This window comes from Plecotus auritus, assembly GCF_963455305.1.
Source record: "Plecotus auritus genome assembly, chromosome: 4".
Lineage (NCBI taxonomy): Eukaryota > Metazoa > Chordata > Mammalia > Chiroptera > Vespertilionidae > Plecotus > Plecotus auritus.
The window spans coordinates 143,044,781-143,054,232 of NC_137775.1; the positions used below are offsets into that span (position 1 = coordinate 143,044,781).

Here is a 9,452-nt window from a genome sequence, read left to right on the forward strand (position 1 = left end):
TTACTGGAAGGCTCTGGATTTTGGCTTTTCCCTAAAGTTATATAACAATGGCCTTACCTTTGTTTTGAAGAGAATGGTTTCATTTTTCCAACTACTTCATTTCTGAGCTATGTATATTGCCTCTAAATTCTAATTACAAACCACTAAGTTCTCTTCTGAACTCAGACTTTTTTGTAGCACCTTATCAAAAACAGCCTGTGACAAACAGCTCATGCATTCAACATTTTGCCTTGAAATAGCTTATCCCCAACTCTACAATATCTTTGCTGCCTTCTAGGTTATCATGAGGCTGTTTTTCCTGTCCTTGCTATTTTCCCTGCTAACAGCTCCCTTGTCACCCACTGCTTCATCATGAAGCCATTACATGTATTTTAGTATTTTTGTCACTTCAGGAGCCCCTTCTACATATCAATTTTAGTATTTATTAGTCTTATTCACAATAACATTGCATAATAAGCCACCCCCAACACTGATGACACAACGATAAGCATTTATTCTCATGCCCGTGGTTTGCAGGTTGAATGGGAATCAGCTGATCTAGGTTGGGCTTGCCTGGGTGAGTCGGCTACAAGCTGCAGGCGTAACTGGCCTTGGTTCCTCTTGGGGAGCTGGGCTCGGCTGAGCCATGTTCCAGGCTGAGGCCCCGGCTGAAGGACAGCAGCTTACAGGGTAAGCACATCTCATAGTAATGGTGGAAGTATGCAGAGCAAACCCAACTCTGCAAGTAGATCTCAAGCCCAAGCCCCTGCTTGCATCACATGTGCTAACATCCTATTGGCCAAAACAAGTCATACGGTGTGCCAGTTTCAATGTATTGACTCTCCTCTCTAAGCTCAGCCTTTCATTTTGGCTCTGGGATAACAGACTGATTCTTTCAGTATTTCTCCTTTAAGAGAGCACAATGTTAACAGTTGTCAGTAGAGGGCGCTGGAGGGATGTTGCACAAAAGAGGGGGCTTCTCTCCCAGTTCTAGCTGCAAGTTTTTGCCATCCTCCCTGACTCCTGCTGTGTGCTTGGTCTGCGGTGCAGGTGTGTGAGGACACAGGTGATGTCCTGCCCCAGGCACACACCCAGAGAAGGAAGCCCTTTTGTGGCCTTACAGCCCCACTGGAGTGCTGACCACCTCCATGCTCCCCACCCCAACTCCCACGTGTCAGCCTGGGCTTGCCTCTGCGGAGACCTGGTTACTATGCCCTCCAGGTGTGGACACTGCACACTCCAGTCCTCACCCTTTCAAGTGGCTCACCTGTGTCCCTGAAGGCTGCTTCCTCTTGCCTGGCAACTGTGAACAGGTCTGGGTGGGAAAACTGGCAGGTGAGCTGCAACCATACCTTCCCTGATGAGGTCTGAATCCTAGCTTTGGGGAAGGGTCACCCTCCTAAGTTTCTTCTTGCTTGGGGCCCTCACTTCAGAGATACCTTTAGAGTTTTCTTTGAACCTTTGTAATTACTCTCCTTTTATAGCACAATCATTATTTATATTAAACTTCCCCTGTTAAAATGTGGTTTCTGTCTCCTGATTGGCCCAGACTGATACATATAGCCCAGCCCAGAGCAAAGGGGTGACTCTGCACCCACTAAAGACATTGCTATTTAGTAGAATGTAGTATCAAGGCCATTTATCTGTATTTGGCAATAAAGCAAGGGGGCACCTGGATTTGAACCGGGGACCTGTTGATCTGCAGTCAAATGCTCTACCCCTGAGCTACACCCCCTTGCATAGTAAAAAGTCATCCTTACCTTACTTCACCTGTGTAACCCAAACATTCCATAGTGTACAGTAAGTTCTATTCATTCCTGGTTGGCTGATGAAACTGGCATACCCATCGCAGACTGACTGGAGATCCCTCTCTGGCCATGATTTCACCTTTCCATTCCCCAAAGACGCCCTCCCTTTTCTCATAGACATGTTTTCACTCTAGCTCCTGTAGGGCAGCACCAGGTTTGAGAACCTGAGTCCCCAGATCCTGCCTTCCTTCCCTCCTCCCTCAGCTCTGCCCCATCCTCCCAGCCTCACCCCCTCCTCCTCCTCCTTGCTTCACCCCTTCCTTCTCTTCTCTCCTGGCTTCTGCACATCTTTTACTCTGCACTCCTGCCTCCTCTCCCTGGCCTAGACCCTGCCGGGGCTAGCTCCTAGGGCAGTGGTCGGCAAACCAGTTTGCCGCTTTGTTGACTAATGAGTTTGCCGACCACTGGGATATGGGCTTAATCACAAGGAACAAAAACAGCCTGTAATTATTGGAATCGAGAGTCTAGGTCAGTGGTCGGCAAACTCATTAGTCAACAGAGCGGTAAACCGCGGCTTGCGAGCCGCATGTGGCTCGCGAGCCGCAGTTTGCCGACCACTGTCCTAGGGTCTTGGCTGAACCCAGGGGAGACAGCACTACAGTAGCAGAAACCCCTGAATCCTGGGAAAATAACCCAGGAACTAGGGTGAGGCCCACAGCCTCCTATCACCAGCCCATGGTCTGTGGTCAGAAGTCCCACTTTCCCTCTGCCCCACAGCAGGGGAGTCCACGTGCCCATTTCTCTCTGCAGATCTTCATTCACATGGTGAGGACACACACCAGTCCTTCCTGAAAGGCACCAGGCCCTAAAGACACCAAGGATTTAGAGAAAGGATAGTATTCTCAGGGGTATGTTACCTGGCATCCAAGACCAGTGATATTCACATCAGGGAGACCACAGAGGGCACTGAGCTACACAATGGAAGATCAAGGCAAAAGGGGAGGCGGATTCTTTTCTCATTCCTGTGCAGTTTTCTTATCTCATTACTTTGTTATGCAGGGAACATATTTCACTTTAAAAATATAATCTAAATTCTAAATAAGTACTTATTCCAGTGAGAACCAATCGTTGCCCCTCCATCATGTTTCCAACATAATCAACCTGCTACCATGTTGTTGGCTGCTTGTCCAGCCTATAAAACAACACCTTTTTATTAGGAGATGCAATAGTTTATATGGAAAGCAATACAGTAATTAATAAATAATAATACAAGAATAAACTGTTTAAAATATTCACAGCTATAAACCTACTTTTCCCCCACCCTGTATATTACAAGAGAATAAGCACATCAACTCAATAGGTAAGGATAACATTGATAAAATTCAATGCCGAATCATGATTTTTAAAAAAACTCATAACAGCCGAAACCGGTTTGGCTCAGTGGATAGAGCGTCGGCCTGCGGACTGAAGGGTCCCAGGTTCGATTCCGGTCAAGGGCATGTACCTTGGTTGCGGGCACATCCCCAGTGGGGGGTGTGCAGGAGGCAGCTGATCGATGTTTCTCTCTCATTGATGTTTCTAGCTCTCTATCCCTCTCCCTTCCTCTCTGTAAAATATCAATAAAATATATTTAAAAAAAGAAGAAAAAAAAACTCATAACAAGTTAAGAATAGAAATAAATTTCCTTAACTTGATATGTAGAACCCACCACGAACCTCCAGCAAATACAATACATGAGAAGCAGTCCTGTTAGATTCAGAAACATGGAGGCCTATCATCACCCTTACTACTCAATATTGTATGGAGGGTCCTAGCCTCTATAAGAAAACAAGAAAATGAAAAGACGGGAAGGAAGGATTGAAAAGAGACAAACTGTCCTTATTGGTAGATACTATGATTGCCAACACTAAAAGTAGAGAAAAATCATTAGAACCAAGATAGTTCAGCTAGATTGCTCAATGCAAAATCAAAATACAAAAATGAATATCATTCCTCATAAACCAGCAGTAACCAGCTAGATAATGAATTAGGGTAAAAATCCTCTTAATAACAAAAACAAAAATCATAAGGTAACTAGAAATAAAGTAACATAAGTTCTTTATTGACAAAATTATAAAATAATTTTGCTGAAGGCTATAATGGAAACCTGAATTAATGGAGATGATTCCATAGTCATGGATGGGGAACTCAATATTATAAGAATGCCAGTCCTCTTCAATTCAATCATGTGGTTCATTGTAATTTCAGCAAATGTTGAAAAGGACTCTATTAGAACTTGAAAAAATAGAGGTTTAAGACCAGTGGTGACAATTTAAGATATGAAAACAAGGTCGGACATGTTCTGCCACATGGCAAGACTCACAAAGTGAATGTAATTAAACTAGTGAGCATAGGAATAGATAGACAAATGAACGGATCAGGACATGTGGCCCATGCATATGTGGGAACTTGGTATATGAAAAGGGAAACTGTGATGATTAATTTTATGTGTCGACTTGAATGGAAGAAGGGATGCCCAGAGAGCTGGTAAAACATTCCTTCCAAGTGTGCCTGTGAGGGTGTTTCCAGAAGAGATTAGCATAAAGAAGATGGACCTCACCAATGTGGGTGGGTGTCATCTGACCTGTTGAGGGGCCCAGAAGAACAGAGGCTGAGGAAGGATGAATCTGCTCTCTGTTGAGCTGGGACATATCCATTTTCTCCTGCCATGGGACATTAAGTGCTAAGTTTATGCTTGTGGTCCCAGCATAAATATGAATAGCATTTCCTTTCACCCTCAAAAGTTTCCTGGATGATAAATATATGGTCCCCCTATAAATATTGAAAATGGAGTCACAAACTAGTTGGGAAAGTACCAAATTATTCAACATATGGTGCTGAAATAACTGGTTTTCCATATTGAAAAAAAATTTTGAACCCTCACCAAACAGAATGGTGGATTCCAGATGAATTAAAGATCTTAATATGAACACTTTAAAACAATTTGAATTAAAAATGAGTCTTTATACTCTCAGGGAAGGGAAGGATTTCTTAACACAAGAGGCACAAACAACGTTTAGATTGATTTGTCTCCATCAGGATAAAAAGTAAAATGTTATTTTAAATGTGGTAACAGTTGTCTCTCAATGATGAGAGACGTGTACACCTGAGATATTTCACTTGAGCCCTGCGTCTCAGTGTCATAGAAGAAATGCTTTATCTTCTCTTTCATTTCCAAAACTCATGCAAGCGCTCCTAACAGCCAATACACGTCAGAGTGGAAATGCAGAATTATGGATTCGCTCCCCATTTCTTTGGCCAGGATACTAAAATAATGTATATTTAGTGGCTGCCATTTATCAATGACAATTTTTGCTATTTCCTTCCACAGTGATTAAGAAACATATTTTTCCTCCAACTGAAGCAGCATGTGGATTAGCGTTCAGCAGGAGCAGGCTCTGCTGTGTGGCACTGCCCATCCTTGCTGCATACAGCTGAGCCAACCCCGACACTCCCTTTCTCACATCTACATGGCTCATGAAATATGAGTTAATAAAATGGAATGTGTCTTCTCCCTTGGCAGAACTTGTCAGTGGTGAACAGAATAAAGATCTGTGCACACATATGCCAAGGGCTGATTTGCACTCTGCACGTCAATAATTTCACCCAGAATTCATCATCGAGTGAGAAGGATCTGACTTAGCAGGTCTCTATGGAGAGGGAGAGACTGCAGACAGAGAGAGCTTGAAGGAGATCTGGGGACCACTCTGAGTGGGGCGGGAGTGAGAATGGAAGGGCTTTTCTTTAAGAAAGAAAGGATGATAGGGGGAGGAGATCTAGAGCGTGGATGGGTAAAGCCATGGAAACCTTTGGGAATGTGGGGCATTGAGGAAGCTGAGGCCAAGGGTAGGGGTTAATTTCTTTATTGTTCTATCCCAGTGTATAGCACAGCCTGGTGCGTGAGAAATACTTGAGCGTTAGTTACAAAAATGAACGAGGTAAGGGCCATAGGCTCTGGGTTTTTTGAAGTAAAAGGCAAAGTCAGGTGCTTCCTCTGTGTGAGAGTGAGGGGTGAAGGGAGAAGGTTATGGGTGAATTTGGAGGCTGGTGCAGGGAACTGGATGGTCCGGCACCTAGTGGTGTTGCTGGAGATTTCTCCCTGCTCCACTATAACACTTCTCCCTTCAGTGACTGCACATCTGGGTCCCCTCGATTCAGTATTTCCTCCCAGGTAAGTTCTAGAAAACACTGATGACTTTCACTTCTGTACAGGAATGTGAAAGAGGAATAGGTGAAAACTAACTTTACGAGGCAATACTGTGTGCCAGGTATGTTACCAGTTACTTTGCTATCATTTCCCACTGTGATTTCCCTGGGTTAATTTCACTTTGTGGGATGATCCACACTCACTGCTTCAGTTAGTCCCTCTGTGATGGCCATGACTATATATCCCCTAGCCACCACGGTTCCACACCCACACTCTCCTCCTCCTCCTCCTTTGTGTCAGTGAGTGGTACTGTCAGCTCTCCAAATCCCCAAGCCAGACACCTGAGAGTGAATGCAGCCCGCCCTTACTCTCACATCTGATCAGTCACCCCAGGCCAGGCCCTGTGTCCTGTATATAGATGTCTTGGTCAACACTCCTAACACCTGGCCAAGCTCTGTTCTCCCCCATCCCTGTTCCCTCTCATACTCATCCCTCCTCTGGAGTGATCCCCCTCCAGCCAGGCCCACTCCTTCAGCCTCAGCTCACCTGTCCCTCACCTTTCCTTTGTGCTCCAGCAAGCCCCCCAACACATCAGACAGAAGTTAGTTGTCTACTGGTTTGTCTGCCTACTAGGCTGTAAGATGCTATGGGCAGAGCTGATATTATTCACCCTGTATCTTCACAACACAGTGCAGCTTCTAGCTCGTGGTAAATGCTCAAAGATGTCTGTTTCATGAGCCTGTGCCCACTTAATCTCAGACTGCACTGAATCTCAGCTTCTGCTCAGTGCCCCACAGTGCCCAGCAGACCTTAAGAAAAGGAAGTTGAATAGAAGCTCTAAGAAACCTCCAAAAACCAAGGATATTCAAATGCATCTCTGAAGGAAAACATGTTCCAACCTGGATACTCTCCTTTGTGGGGACAAAGATGCCCTCTAGTCTTCTGTTTCCCTACCTGTAACATTGGAATAACAATATAAACCCTCCAAGCTGTAGTTTTCTGAGATAAACTGGGCTTTTCAATTTACATTGGGCAGCTCTAGATGGAAAAGGTCCATGGATCCCCTTGACTCACATGAACAAAGTTTTTCCATATTGGGGAGCAGGCAAAAGGCTTCTTGAGTTTTAGCTTCCTAAATGATAAAATGGAAAGAGGACTAACTGAGGACAAAGAAACCACCTCCATGATCCCAGGCAGGCACTGGCCTTTGGTGGAGCCAGGGTATGCAGAAGGGACAATGGTGAACAGGCACCTTCGGTGGGGCTGCCAGTGTGAAAGTGTCTGGTCTCAGGTGTGTGAAGGTCTAGAGCAGTAGCTCTCAAAGTATGGCCCCAGACCAGCAGTATCAGCATTACCTGAAAACTTGTTCATCAGAACCTTTTAGGATGGGACTGTCATCTTTGTTTTAGTAAGCCCTCCAGATGAATGTTAGGGTTCTGATGTACCATAAAATTAAGGACCACTCGTCTACAGCAGAGTTCAGAGTATGAGCAGTTGACTGTGGTCCTTGGTTTCAATCCTGGCTCTCCCCACCAGCCCTGGCTAGTCCTGAGACTGGTGCTAGAATTCTCAGCCTATCCCCTACTTGGGTATTTCAGTACTGGAGTCTTCCAGCAGGTGACGAAAAAGGAAGCAGAGGTAGATCCATGACAGGTGTTTCTCAAAGTGGGGTTTCCTGACCCTCCATAAGGAGCTTGTTCCTAACCCCAGATCATGTTTGACAAGTTCCCAATATGATTCCTGAGTACAGGAAACCTGAGGACATGCCCCTTCCAGCTATAATTGTCAGTGCTTTTCCAGAAAGGGCAGGCAGGCGGCTACAGCAAGGGGAACCTGGTGCTTGCTTTGTATCCGGAAGATAAATTGCAGTGAGGCAGGCTTGGTAGCTTTCAGGAGGCCCAACCTGAGTGAACTCTGGTGGCAAAATTTTATAGGAATATTGGGCATGACTACATAGGTGGAAGGTATTACTTAGGTCAGTGGTCGGCAAACCGCGGCTCGCGAGCCACGGTTTGCCACTCTGTTGACTAATGAGTTTGCTGACAAATGACTTAGGAGTATGTCTGTAGCTCAAGTGTAGAGTATTTGACTGCAGACCAAGAGGTCCCTGGTTCAAATTCAGATACCCCCTACTAGCTCTCACTTTTGCTCACTAGAGCTGATGTTGAAGATTTAACATCTTTCCCTAGTCCAGCCTTAGGATACTGAGCCCTCTCAAATCTGGAAAAAAGTCAGGGGTAACTTAAAACCCTGTCATTGAACACCACAGTCCAAGAATGATAGGCTGCTCCAACTCTGACTTTTTATTTCACTTATCACAGGTCTTGTTCGTCATAGGCTAGGTTAGGCTCACTTTTTCTTCCTCTTAATCCTCACCCGAGGATATTTTTCCATTGATTTTTTAAGAAAGCGTGGAAGAAAGAGGGAAAGACAGAGAGAAATATCGATGTGGATTGGTTGTCCTGCACAAGCCCTGACCAGAGACCGGGCTGGGGAGGAGCCTGCAACCGAGGTACGTGCCCATGACTGAAATAGAACCAGGACTCTTCCGTCTGCAGGCTGACGCTCTAACCACTGAGCAACCGACTAGGGCAGGTTCACTTTTTCTATATTTTTTCCCCCAAGGTTAAAATGAAGTTGTTGTTTAAAAAACTGTTTGTGAAATAGCTATTTTATCCCCATTTCCACATGTTTTCATTGCCCCAAATCAGTGGTGTGCTGGTAAATGTTTAACAACCAGCTCTTGGGGGACGGGCATTGCTGATGTTTAATCTTTCCCAATTTCATGGTGTAAATAATCCTACCATGGCCAATTTTAAGCTACAAACCATAAAGTCACTGAATATGGAGTTGGGAAGATAATGCTCCCAAGTGACTCTCCGGTGCAAGCCAGCTCAAGCACACCACTGTCTCCAATCCATCTCCCTCACTCAGTCCTATCCAGAAAATAGTCACCCAAGATATTATGACGCGCGGTCAATGCTGTGGTGAGCGAGGGAGCTGGGCGACGGGTGAGGATGCGCCAAGGTCTGGCAGCCACTACCGCCCACCTACGACCGCATCCTGCGCCGCCGGCCCGCAGCCCCTCTTCACCCCTTTAGGACCCGCTCCCCCTCCCCACCCCCCCCACCCCCAACGCCGCCCCGGGGGGCCTCGGCCAAGGTCGGTTTAAGAGATGGGCCCTCTGGGAGAGGCGGGTCACGTTTCATCCGAGCGTCCTCACCTGGCACAGAGGATGCGCTCAGTAAATGTTGGATGCAAGAATGGATGGATGGACGGACGGATGGATGCGTACACGCGGGCAAGCCCACCATAAACTGGCCACCAGGCGGGTCCAAGCGCCCAGACCCTCCTGGCAGCTTCGCGGGGTCCGGGGTGCGGCAGTGAGGGGTTCAACCAGGCCGCCCGGGCCGCGGCGCCCTCTGGGAAGTGTAGTTCGCGCCTGCGCCCCGCAAGCCGCCGAGGCCGGGGTCTCCGGGCGGAAGTGGGACCACCCCTCCTGGGAAGCGAGGCTTAGGGCCAGCCGGGCGCGCCCTCTC

The 9,452-nt window shown here is 46.5% G+C and overlaps 1 protein-coding gene across 4 annotated transcripts in view; it reads right to left on the bottom strand.

Moving 5' to 3' along the window:
- ZNF746 (zinc finger protein 746) overlaps positions 1–9,317 on the bottom strand; it is a 68,638-nt gene extending 59,321 nt beyond the window's left edge. For 3 of the 4 annotated variants that reach the window (XM_080665340.1, XM_080665342.1, XM_080665339.1), the window contains exon 1: positions 9,137–9,317. The gene's annotated coding sequence lies outside the window, so the exon portion shown is untranslated. The remainder of the gene's footprint in view (positions 1–9,136) is intronic. The other variant, XM_080665341.1, reaches the window with a different exon arrangement.
- Between the last annotated feature and the right edge of the window lie 135 nt (positions 9,318–9,452).